Source organism: Canis lupus, chromosome 22, assembly GCF_011100685.1.
Source record: "Canis lupus familiaris isolate Mischka breed German Shepherd chromosome 22, alternate assembly UU_Cfam_GSD_1.0, whole genome shotgun sequence".
In the NCBI taxonomy this organism is placed as follows: domain Eukaryota; kingdom Metazoa; phylum Chordata; class Mammalia; order Carnivora; family Canidae; genus Canis; species Canis lupus.
Genome location: NC_049243.1, coordinates 9,831,706 through 9,844,965, shown reverse-complemented (window position 1 = coordinate 9,844,965; position 13,260 = coordinate 9,831,706).

The window sequence follows — 13,260 nt, the reverse complement described above, 5'->3', positions numbered from 1 at the left end:
CCCACTTTCAATGTGTAATCCAGAAGCTCGAGTATACTCGAGAGTATACAAACAAGTACAGCTAAAGTAAACATCACAGGCCAGTTCACAAACCTTAGAGATCTGTGACCGTCCCACCAACACCTGGGTTTTTGGAGGTGGAGGCCAACAACCCTCGGGCACTTTGGCAGTGAGCGCTGGGACATGGGAAAGCCCTTGGGAATGTAGGAGTTCACCTTGAAGGAGAAAGCTTAAGCCAGACTTTACCTATTTCATATTTTTATATCTAGCCCCATTGACTTGAATGTCCTACACTTCCTATAATAAAATATCCATCAAAGAAACCACTTCAGAAAATTAAAATGTAAGTGGTTTCCACATCTATTGAAAAATGCATTCTGAAATAGAGTGAAAACAGGATGCATATCTTCAATACAAATATATATGCACGTGGAGAGAAAAAAATATATATAATCAGGATGAGTTCCAGGCCATAATTAGCTAACTATCTGGCTTATCTCACTTGGCACATATAAGGTTTTATCATCTAAAAATTCCATTTTCGAAAACAAGCATATTCGCTTTAGTATCGAATTCAGTAACAACAGGATAATTGGAATGCTGTAAGTTTTAAGAGCAAACTGAAGCAAGGTAATACAATGCTCGATGGGGCACTGTGCTTTCCAACAACTCAGAAGGGCTTTGAAAATGCTGTCTAGTTTTCAACAGCTATGCAATAACTCAAGAGAGCATCTATTATTCTCTTTCTTCAGAGGAAAATAATCTGCAATGGAATTCACCAACAGGTTCAAAGTCACCTAATAAGAGAACAGCAGGTAGAAAGAGACACTGGGCTGTTTTAAAAGCTATCACTTAAACCACCAGATTAAATGTGCCTTTTCCCCCCGGTGGGCCAAAGTCCTTTTAAAAAAAAAAAAAAGTATTTATTTATTCATGAGAGGCAGAGAGAGAGAGAGAGAGAGAGAGAGAGAGAGAGAGAGAGGCAGAGACACAGGCAGAGGGAAAAGCAGGCTCCATGCAGGGATCCGACATGGGACTCGATCCTGGAGACCCAGGATCGGGCCCTGGGCTGAAGGCGGCTCTCAACTGCTGAGCCACCCGGGCTGCCCGCAAAAGTCTTTACTCATTATCAGAGTACAGGATTTGCTCCCACAAAACTTGTAAAAGACATGTCAACATGTCAGAGTGAAACCCACATAGTTTAATGTGAATTAGGGAAATTCCATTTGCCTACCCACTATGGTATGCGGCTATATTGTGGGCACTTTGGGCTCAGTGTGTCCAAATGAAAATCATCCTCCTCCTTTCCCGGCCACCATTACCACCCCCCCCCCAAAAAAAAACACACACAGACTACCCCCGTGGCAATTGTTTTAAACTCAATAAATAGGACTGCAGTTTATAGATGAAACCCAAAATACACTTCATTTGAAGACTCTACCCTATTTCTTTCCTCAACTCACCAAGATCTATCGATTCCGTTTTCTATATACCTTCTTCACTGTTCCCTCACTCCACTGCAGCAGATAGGATGCTCTATCCAAGTCCCCACTTTGAATCTACCTGAGCTTCAGAGGACACTTCGGGATACACTGTGATAACCTCTACTGCAAATGTCTGTCTCTGCTGCTTGGGACTTCCTGAGGGCTTGGGACCCCCAACACCAGTGGGGCCACAGAAGCTTATTCAGTCTGTGCACAGAGCTACCTGGAAGTACAGGATATATAAGATCTGTAGAGGCAACCCTCAGCCAATTAGAGATGAGTTTGGTGGCTAAACACCCCCAGCTTTCCAGTCTCTTGGAGTAACAGTTGTGTTAAAAAACAAAAAACAACAACAACAAAAAAAAAACAAACAAACAAAAAAAAAACAGAAGATTGTAGGGTGAGAGAGAAGCAGACTCTCCGCTGAGCAGGGAGCCCAATGCAGGGCTCGATCCCAGAACCCCAAGACTATGACCTGAGCTGAAGGCAGACTCTTAACCAACTGAGCCACCCAGGTGCCCCTGAAGGGACAGTTTGTGGAGTTGTGTTCTCCACAGTTCCCCTGAGAGCCTCAAGTGAATCTGCCTTCATCCCTTGTTGGCATTCCTCTCTCCCTACCTCACTTTTCTCAGCCACCTGTGCTTTCTGGGATCACCTCCTGCATAAATTTCCTGCACCCAATTCCCTGCTTCAGTGCCTTCTTTTAGGGCGACTGTCCAGATCAGGATGGCAGCATAAGAACAAGAACAGAGACACCATTTTTTCATGATTACTGTGCTCTATGCACCATACCAAGCACTTTACACTCAATCCTCACAACTTTTCTAGCTAAGTCCCCAAAAAGCCATCTTGCATATGGGGAGAGGTAAGGTGACTTGCCTTAGGTCACACAGCTAATCCCAGGAGGTATTGGGATTAAAACCGACTTCTGTCTAATACAGAACAAGAAATAGCACCTTATTCAAACTTTTATTATGTCATTCCTGGGTTCCAGTACAAATGTATCTGCTCTGCCCATCTCCCTCCACTCCAGCCTCCACGCTGCTTCCGTAAAGGCCTTTTCTAAACATCTGCTCTCTTCACTCTACTGATTAATACCTGCGTGGCTTCCCATCACCTTTAGGATAAAGTTTGCCGTGCTGTCCATGGCATCCCAGGCCCTTGGTGCTCTGGTCCCTTTCCTCTCTCCCTCCCCAGACTGGGTCCCCGCTGATACCCTTCCTCCCCACCAGCTGCCCTGCTATGCACATCTGGTGCTTGCTTCAGCCACAAGGATCTACTTATGTTTCCTCACTCCATCCTGGCCTTTCTGCCACGACTGGCTTTCCATTTCCTCACCCCTCCTCTCCGCCTTCATCTTCTATGGTCCTTTCTTCTGATCCTTCAAGACTGCTCAAGAATCACTTCACCCCTTCTCCCAGCCACCAGCCAGACTGGGCATGGTGCATCTCCTGCGTGCTTCCTTAACACTTACTAAACTGAGGGCAATTGCAGCTCTGCATACCTATCTCCCCAGGTTGGCTCGGGAAATCAAGGACTGGCTGTGTCTTTCATCTCTCTATCTCCAGCACCTGGCTGGCTCATAATCAGGATTCAATAAAAAGCACTTGCTGAATGAAATGATTTACTGAGCCAAGCACAAAAGGTCATGGTTACACACCATAGCCAAGAGACTCTGCATCTACAAGTCAACATACCTCCCCACAAGGGGACTGTGCTAAATATGCCTCCAAATCAGACATGACCAACAAATTCAGCATCTCATCCACCCCAGCAGGCCTAGTGACTGCAGGAGTGCTGGAGGCCACAAAAATAGCACCAGCCATGACCATACACAAGCCTCCTTTCCTAATGAAGATCCAGTCTTCCCCATCACCCAGTATCAATGAAGCAGCATCTCTGAGACCCAACTCAGCCATTCCTAGAAGTGTGTAGGCACCATATATCTGGAGATCTGATGTGGTCTTGTTCCTTTTGGTATCTAAAGCAACATGGCCCAAACACAAACAATTGGCAAATCTACGCTTTGTTCTAGGCAAACACAGCAAACCACACAGTGGACGAAAGCATCTAGGTGTTTTCTATGCTAAATGTTGGATATTACACTCTAATTTTATTGAGACTTTTGTCTAGTTTGCTAATTTTTCTTCCTATCAGTTTTAGGAAAGGAGCTGTCAAGGAGGTGATGGTTTGCTTCTAATGAATGTCACTAGATCATCAGAGGAAGAACTGGGCTGTTGGCAGTAGTAGGTGAGTAGGTGGAGATGGAATCTCAATTTTATTCAGCAACTGACTTTCAGCCATCACTTAACCTCCTCATGATTCATTCGCTTATCAGCCAAAAGCCCTTAATCACCGGCCTCACCGAGGTCTGAGAATGAACTAATGAAGATGCTGAAATGCAGCAAGAATGCTAAGAGCTAGGTCAGCCATCCTCTCACACTAAAGGAATTCAATTTCACCATTCTGTCTCTCGAGTTCCTCCCTATGACTTTGGCGGGGCAATTTCCAGACTATATCTACATACAAAACCTAGGAAAGATCCCATTCTACAAAATTATATAGATTTTTCCAGGTACCCATATGGAACTTTAAATATATGCATAAATCCTTCAATTCCCCATGTAACTTTGGGTGATTGTTCCTGAGAAGCATAGCCTGAGATGGAGATTGTTGTGAAAATCACGTATTGAAAAAGTGCTCTCAGGAGAAGGGAAGAGAAGCCAGCATAAGTGGGTAGGAGAAGAAGGCTCTCCTGAGAAGGGAGCCATCATGAGCCTTTGACTACTCACAGCAGCTGGGAAGGAGTGTACAGGCTCCACGGGTGAGTGCATGTCTGTGGGATACCAACTCTAGTGGTGCTTCTCCAATCGGAATTACCTGGAGGGCTCGTTAAAACACAGAGTGCTGGGCCCCAATCCAGAAGCTTCTGATACAATAGGTTTGGAGTGAGGTCCTATAAACTGCATTTCTGACAAGTTCCCAGGTAATGCTACTGCTGCTGGTCTAAGAACCACCCTCTGAGAACTACTCACTGCACTGTGGAGATTAGTGCAGTGTAGAGCCAAGACATACCTTCTGTGAGTATACCAGGTTTTATCCAGGAGTATTTCGGCTGTAGAATATAACCTTTAACCAGTGTCTCCAGAATACTGAACTCTGTGATTGTCATAGGCACAAAGAGCAAACAGAAATCCTCTGAGTAGAGAGCACGTGAGGTGATGAGCATGAAGCTTGGAGCTCAAAAGGCAGGGCCCATCCCATCTACCAAGACGGCATCAGCACCATGTTACCTACCTTCATCTCTTCCTCCCCATACCTCTCCTCAGTACTCCAGGAAAGAGATGTTGGGAGAGGTTAAAGGGGGCCTGGAAAAGTCTGCTGATGGTCGTTGTATGCTGCTGGTAGATGGTTAGGCTCCCACTGGAGTGCCATGCACAGCTCTGGATGGTACATCTTGTCAGGGACCTGAAACAACTGGGACATGTCCGGAGAGGAAAGATTAGGGGATGAAGGGACTCCGTGCAGTAATGTTTCATGGGAGAGATTTGGTAAACAATTGATAACAATATATGATACTCAAAACTAAGATGGGGTACCTTAAGAGGTGGTAATTCCCTATCACTGGAATCTTTCAAGCAAAGGTATGACAATCAGCTGATGGAATAAGGGATGAAAGGATCTGGTTTGGAGGTCAAATGAGGTAGCCTTTAAGTTTCCTCCCAAGCTTACTTATTAGTTTATACAAATTCCTGGTATGCCTCATCTTCTACTCTCCAGGTATTCTTAGGGTCCTGTCCTGCTCTACCTCATTCTCAAATGGTGGAAAGTTTAGCACTCTAGTTCTTATTCCATTCAGCTTGTAAGAGCCCCTAAATTCCTTCTAGTTTTCTAAGAGCCAGAATAATTCCTGTTTTCCTGGCTGGATGCTTAGCTGATCTGGAAGACTAGGTCTATTATTTTCTCCTTTTATTGCATGAAACCCAACTCTTGTCCCTGTGAAATTGCCTTTGATTTGTTGTAGGGTATTTTTCAAGAGATTTTTAAAAATATACTGCCCACAATGACAGCCCTCTGCCACTGATCATGATGAGTGGCCCCATCTTACAGAAAGAGAAACTGAGAGCAAAAGATTATCAGAAGCAGGTATCCTCCCTGTCCTTTCATTAGCCCTGCCACCTCACCTCTCTCTCCAATGCTTATTAAATGGAGATATTTATTCAACGTAAGTCTTCAGGCTTATGTTCATTTTAAATCATTTAGGAATTGAGTTGCTGGGATTGTGTTTTGGCCAACCTCCTGCATTCACTCATCCCAGACCCATGCTCTAGAATACAAAGGGGCTGTGATTCATTTCTGCTCTTCTGCTTCACTAATCAGAGAAGCCCATTGCTCTTGCCATGCGCTGAGTGATATAACGGAAATTTCTAGTCTGAGGGTATTAGATTCAGATGCAGCTAAAAAAAAAATGTCAGGCAATCTGATTTACTGTAGCTGTGGAGATGTGGGAAGAAAAAAGAGCAAGACTGGGTTGTTTGTGCTCTCTCTTACTCCTAACTAGGACACAGCCTGCCACCAATTTGACCAAGTCATCCATGTGGGCTCACATAACTCTGGCCAGACAGGGAGGAATGGACAGGCCTGAGCAGTGCATGGACAGCCGTTTATAAGAAGCATCATCAAAACCCCCATGAAATGTAACTAGATACACAACTAGTTTCCAGACTCCTCTGAGAAAGAGAACTGCATGTGGTTGGCATATTGGGATTAGGGAAGGGTGGGGGGTGTTGGAGATCAGCTGCTGACTGGCCTTCTAAGGAACATTTGTCCATTAATGGTGTTGCTTTTATTTTGCTGAATGGGTCAGGGAAGTTTGAAGAAAGCTGAACTGCTGGAAGGATGAGAGGATGATTATCCTCTGCCTTTTCTCACTGCTATTCTTCAAAATAAATGTGCAATGAATATTTAAAGGATATAGGCTTAGGAGACTTAAATCTTGTTTGTAATGTTTTATTTCTTTTATTTAAATAGATCTACAATGAACATGACAAAACATTAACATTTGTCAATTTCCGTTGGTTGGAGACACGAGTGTTTGTTTTGTTGTTATTGGTTTTCGGTTTTTTTTTTTTTTTTTAACCACAACAAAAGAGTACGGCTTTGAAGGATCACTTCATTTCTTAGCATGCCCAGGGCTTCCACAGGTCTTTAACCCACAATATTATTACTATGCCACCCTCCCCCCATCCTCACTTCTTATCCCCATCTGAATGCTGCTCTGGGCAGGATAAATATCAACATGCCAGTGGTGAACATAATCACAGCCTAAAGACATGAGCATAGAGGTTTCCTGGCCAGAGAGAAGCATATAAGGGTCTGGGATACATGGGTAATGCTTCTGGCAGCCCATCTCTCCTCCAAGGGGCACCTCATTGTCAGTGACACTACTCAGCCAGTTATGTAGAGGGGCGAGAAGAACAACCCTTACAGAGTAGGGTTTATGCATTACAAGGAGCTTGGGACTAGCCCAGGATCTGTGGGGGCTCCAAGACAGCTCTGACAACAGAGCATGAGCCATCTCCTCAGTGCTGTACACAGGCACCTCTTTATAAATATTGACTTTACGATGTTCACACCCAGACTAGCATGGCCATGCTCCTGGGACTGGACGCAGTCCCTTTTTATTTTGAAGGGCCTTATACTTTCAAGCACCAAACATCTAGGAAAGAGACAAAAAAGGGGAATTCAGATTGTGGTCTTCTGGCAGACCAGAGCAGGGCCTATTCAGATTGTGGTCTTCTGGTAGACCAGAGCAGGGCCTGGCTCTCAACCTACTGGGTCTGAAAATAAAGGATTCTGGATGGGCTTGAGGTAACTCTTAGGAGGTAAAGGGTTAAAAGTTGTGATTCTCCAAGTGTGGTCATTGAACCCCTATGGATCCCCTAGAATCTTTTGGAAGGTCCACAAGGGAGTATCTATTTTCATAATAACACTAAGATGTTATTTGCCTTTTTCACTGTGTTGACATTTGCTCTGATGATGCAGTGATGGATAAAGAAGTACTGGTGACTTAGCATGAATCAAGACAGGTGTACCCAGACTACTAATCATCGTATTCCTCACACTTGCAGAAAAAAAAAATGTCCTCAAGAATGATCTTGGTGAAGCACTAATAATTATTAATTAAATTTACTCAATCATTGAGTATGTCTTTTTAATATTCTCTGTGACAAAATGGGAGGTACAAAAGAACACTTTTGCTACAAACAGAAGTACAATGGTTGTCTCCAGGAAAAGCATTAGTGTGACTGAGTCACAAGCTGAACTAGCTGCTTTTTTGTGGAATACCATTTTCACCTGAACGAATGACTGGCAGACAACTATGGTTATTCAGATTTGGGTATTTGGCAGACATCTTGAAGATGAGTAAAGTGAATCTGTCGCTTTGAGGACAGCAATGACAGTGCTTGTTCAATAATAAAATTTAAACTCTTAAGGTAAAATTAGAATTTTGGAAAGCCTATGGGCTTGACAATTATGTAATTCTTAAAGACTTTAAATGAAATTGGCAATTATATTAACAAATATGAATGTTTCAAAATATAGATGATCTGCAGAAATCAATAAGTCAATATTTTCCAAGTGATCAACGCACAATGTTAAAAAGTCACACGTGGGTGAGAGATAAATGAAAATGATTTTGGGTTCTCAATAATTCTTTTTTTTTTAATTTAATTTATTTATTCATGAGAGCCAGAGACACAGGTAGAGGGAGAAGCAGGCTTCTCACTGGGAGCCCGATGCGGGACTCAATCCCAGGACCCCAGGATCATGGCCTGAGCCAAAGGCAGATGCTCAACCACTGAGCCACTGAAGCTTAATAATTCTTAAGAATATTCTCAATAATTCTTAAGATATAAACAAAAATTAAGAATCATTAAATTAGACCATTACATGAAGATTGAGTTAAACCTGGCTTAGGAAAGCACTCAGTTATATTAATAGCCTATCCGTATTTGTTATGTTCGTGCACTGTTATAAGAATTTGTTTAATTCCTACAACACCTGTATGAGATAAGTACCATCATTAGCTTTTACAGATGAGGAAAATGAGGCACACAGAGAGGTTAAGTAACCTACCCAAAGACAGTTAATAGTTCATAGAGCAGAATCTGGGCTCCTGATCCCTATATTACACTGTCAGTACATGTTGGTGCTGATATTGGTAATGGTTGTAACTTAGATTCTATAGTTTCAAGTTACTCACTGTAAGTATTTTCCTCTCATTATCCTCAAGCCTTTTATAGGGTCTTATTTAATATTTCAAACTAGTCTCAAATATGCTATGGGATAATAAGGGACTAGAATAGAGGGATGGGACTAATGGAGAAAGCAGTACCACCTCCCATTTCTGTGGTAGAAACAATATAAATTCACATCAGTGAAGCATCAGTGGGAAAGCCCAGCAGTCCCTCCTCATGTAGAGATTTGCCCCTCTAAAGTCAATCTTAGAGGATTCATCTTGCATTTGTTAAGTAAAATGGCTCTTTCCCTGTATGTGGACCCCAGCACTCAAAGAAGTGACAATCTAATTGAAGGGATACAACAAATATGTGACATACAGCTAGAATAGATGACACTGTCTAATTAAGTGTTAAATTAATATGAGACCACAATGAACCTTTTTTAAAAAAATTCACTCCGATGATTTAGAAAATACTTTAGGGTCTACCGTGCCTCTGGGTCATAATTAAGAACAGTAATTATTGTCGTACTCCTGATGTCACAGGATTCTGAGTTAAATTCTTTCACATCTCAATTTGGCGAGCTTCTTTCCTCCACTGGCAATTCAGGATGATTCTTGGTTCTCTCCTATACCCACAATTAAGAGCTTGTTTCAGGATGAGTTCTGTTGTGTTGCCATCAGCCACTGGCCCTGCACTAAGGGACACTTTGTGCACCATGAGAATGTTGTTGAGGGTTTTCATTACAACACACAGAGCTCTTTTTATGGGCGATGCCTGTCAGGTACTGGCACCGATAGTAAACTGGGCTTCCCTGAGCTACTGGTTTGTGTTGCTTTCATGCATATCATGGATTTTGTGTCTGACCAGGTTTCCCTTTTGCTTTGATGTATCGATGTATCGATGTATAGACATTTTTTAAAGATTTATTTATTTGTTTTAGAGAGAGAGAACGAGCAGAAGGGGCAGAAAGAGCGGGAGAGAGAATCTCAAGCCAACTCTGCACTTCTCATGGAGCCCGATGCAGGGCTCGATCCCATAGCCCTGAGATCGTGACCTGAGCTAGACACTTAATGGACTGTGCCACCCCAGTGCCCCTAGATGTATAGACATTTAGAGCCAAATGTGTGGCTACCCTGTCATGGGGAGCCTTTGTTTGACCTCACTTTTATCTTTAGGTTATTTGCTTTCTTCTTTTGCACCTAATTAATTGTGATTTTGCTATCATTACCTAATTAGTTATCCTTGGAAACTGCCTTAAATCCTTACAGGAATAAGGTGGGTTATAAATAACTCTTCTACTCTGCCACCAACCACCAGAATGGCCTTGAGCAAGTCTTTCATCTCTTTGGGCTTCTTATCTGGAAAACGCTCACCTCAGAGGTGACTTCCAAGCCTAACAGTTTATGATTCTTAGTTGCAGATAATGGAGAGTTAGAAATAATGGGATGTCTTAGGGCAAAGTTTACAAACTGAAATACACACTAAGGATACATTTGCTGGAGTCCTTACATGTCATCAATTGATAGATATCTGGAAATAGGCACAAAAAATGCAAAGTGGAAACACTACTGTCACAATGCTTCCCTCTTGTCCCTGAAAATATCTGTGGCAAGGATATTTTCACTACTTATTGAGCACCTACTTTGTCCAAGGCAGATGCTGGAAGCAAGAAGAGAGGATAAAAATAGATAAACTCTGGTCCCTGAATTTCAAAAGCCTAGCAAGGAAAGGAGAGAAACTCTGAGGCAAAGAACACAAGGGAGGGAGGGGTGAGAAATGCAAAGTGAAGAGCTCCTCAGGAGCTTGAGAGGGCCAGGGGGGCCAGGAGCCAAGGAGCACCCCCGTGGCTGCCCTGTGGCAGCAGTGGAAGAGGAGCCCAGAAGGAAGGAGGCAGCTCACCCTGCTGCAGGTGCCAGGGCTCTGTTCATGTGCATCCATAATAATAATAACTTCACACGTGAGTTAACTTCTCTTTCCAGGCTCTGCCAAGTTTATGTGCCAGATGGTACTTGCCTCCCACATCTGATTTACTGTAGGGCCGACCAGCTGTGCCTCAGCCCAGGGCAGGCCCACATCTGGCAGCCAGTTGGTAAAATTCTCTCCATATGACACTCCTGCCCTCATATCAGATTCCCCAGAGCAATTATCTTTCTATCTGTCAAGGTTTTTTTAATACGTTTCTCTCTTCTTGGCTTATTTCTGGGACAATTGTTGAGTATGTATCAGCGACGGATCTGCTTAAGCACCTTTGTATCAGAGAAAAGGCTCTTACCGTGATATATAAATAATGCTACCACCATATTCTGTAGTAAAAATACTCATGGATAAAGCAAAGAGGCAGACACAGCTGACTAATGCCCAAGAGCCATCCCTCCCTTTTTCCTGTGTTTGTAGGACTCCAGTTTTATTTGAGGAGTCAATAAACCAGAAAGGACCTCAATCCCCAGCCCCAAAGGATGTGAATTGATTGCTCCAAGGTGACCTCATTCTTCCTTCTAGGAATTTCATGGGGCATATGAGGGTGACCCAGGACTGGCCAATGATACACAAGTAAAAGTCTGCTGGGAGTACTTCTGGAAATAATTTTACTCTCCCTAAACAAACACACAAAACACAGTAATAATAATAATTTTATATATATAATATTACATTATATGTTATAACATATAGTATACATAATAAAGAAAGAATCCGAGAGAAATTAAAACATGTGTGTACACAAAGGCTTGTACCTCAGTGTCCATTGCAGCTTTACTCAAAATAGTCAAAACCTGAAACAGCCCAACTGTTTGCCATCAGGCAAATGGATAAGCAAATCGTGCTATACTCAAACAATGATGTTAACCAGTAATAAAAAGGAATGAACTACTAATTTCATGCCACAACATGGGTGAATCTCAAAATCATTACACAGACCAGAGTCCAGACCACATGCTCCATTTCTATGAGGATCTAGAAAAGACCAATTTAATCACTAGTGATAGAAAGCAGATCAGTGGTGGCTGAGAGTTGGTGGGAGGACTACCCAGCAAGGGGCTCAAAAGCACTTTCTGGGATAATGAAAATGTTCTGTATCTACCCATTTGTCAGAACTCATCTAGCCATAAACCCCAAATAGGCACATTTCATAATATGAAATTATATCTCAATAAACTTGAAAATGTTTCAAAGGCAGTAACGAAAAAGCCTGTACTTCCTTCCTTCCATGAACATTGCTATGTAGAAAAGTACACTTGAAGCTGAGGCAACTGTTTTGCAATCACAAGAGGATTAAACCCATAGTTCCCAAAATACGTGTGTGCCAAGGCACCCTGGAGTGCCATAGTGAATTCACAAAGGCATTATGGGGTGTAAATTTTCAAGGTAAACTTAAAAAAAAAAAAAAAAGAGGTTGTGGGGGTGGGGGACACAGAGGAAGAGAGAATCTCAAGCAGATTCCCCACTGAGAGCAGAGCCCAACATGAGGCTCCATCCCAAGACCCCTGATATCATGACTTGAGCCAAAATCAAGAGCTGGAAGCTTAACCAACTAAGCCACCCAGGCACCCCTTAAGGTAAAGTTTTAACAACAATGATATCCAACATCTGTAAGCATGGTGCAAACTACCAGATCAAGACAATTCAGAGTTTCAAGAGAAGATTGCACTACCTTCCTGTTGATGGCATATCTTTAATGAAACTAGGTATTAGGCAGTTGCTGTGACTTAAAAACAAGTACTATGTGAAAATCAACATGAAATGGGAATTGACAGAAGTGGTTTGAGAAGCTGTGCAGTGCCCAACTGCAGAAGCACACATCTCACTAGTATATGTAATTGCAATTATTTACCAGTAAAATAAAAATATTTTTCTTTTGGCATATGTACATTATTTTTTTAAGCAGTGACTAAGTTGTTAGGACATAAATTCTTACTAAATCATTTGGATCCAACTTCCCCATAAACAGAAATGTTGGGTTATTTCTTTCTGTCTAATGGTTCCTGGAAAAAATTTCTGAAACACAAAGAGCCTCATGAACTGAGAAAGTTTGGGAACCCCTGCAATCAATTTAAGAACAAAAAGCCAACATGCTGGGGGATAGCTGAGCAGAGAGAAAGAGCTAAAGTTCTCAGTATCACTGACTTGTTACCCATACATACCCCAGTCTACCTACCTCCAGACACAATAATGTGAGATGCGTAGATGTCTTTATTGTCAGCAGAATCAGACCTATAAATATAGACAACAAATATGGTTGCCAGAGGGAAGGAGGTGAGGGGGAAGGACAAGATGGGTGAAGGGGAATGGGAGATACAGGCTTCCAGTTGTGGAGTGAATAAGTCACAGAAATAAAGGTACAGCATAGGGAATATAGTCAATGATATTGTAATAGTGTTGTATGGTGACAGGTGGTAGCTACACTCCTGGTGAGCACAGCATAATGTAGAAACTTGTCCAATCACTACATCATAAACCTGAAACTAATGTGCAACATTCGTGTATCAACTATACTCAAATTTAAAAATAATTTTTTTAAATACACACTACTA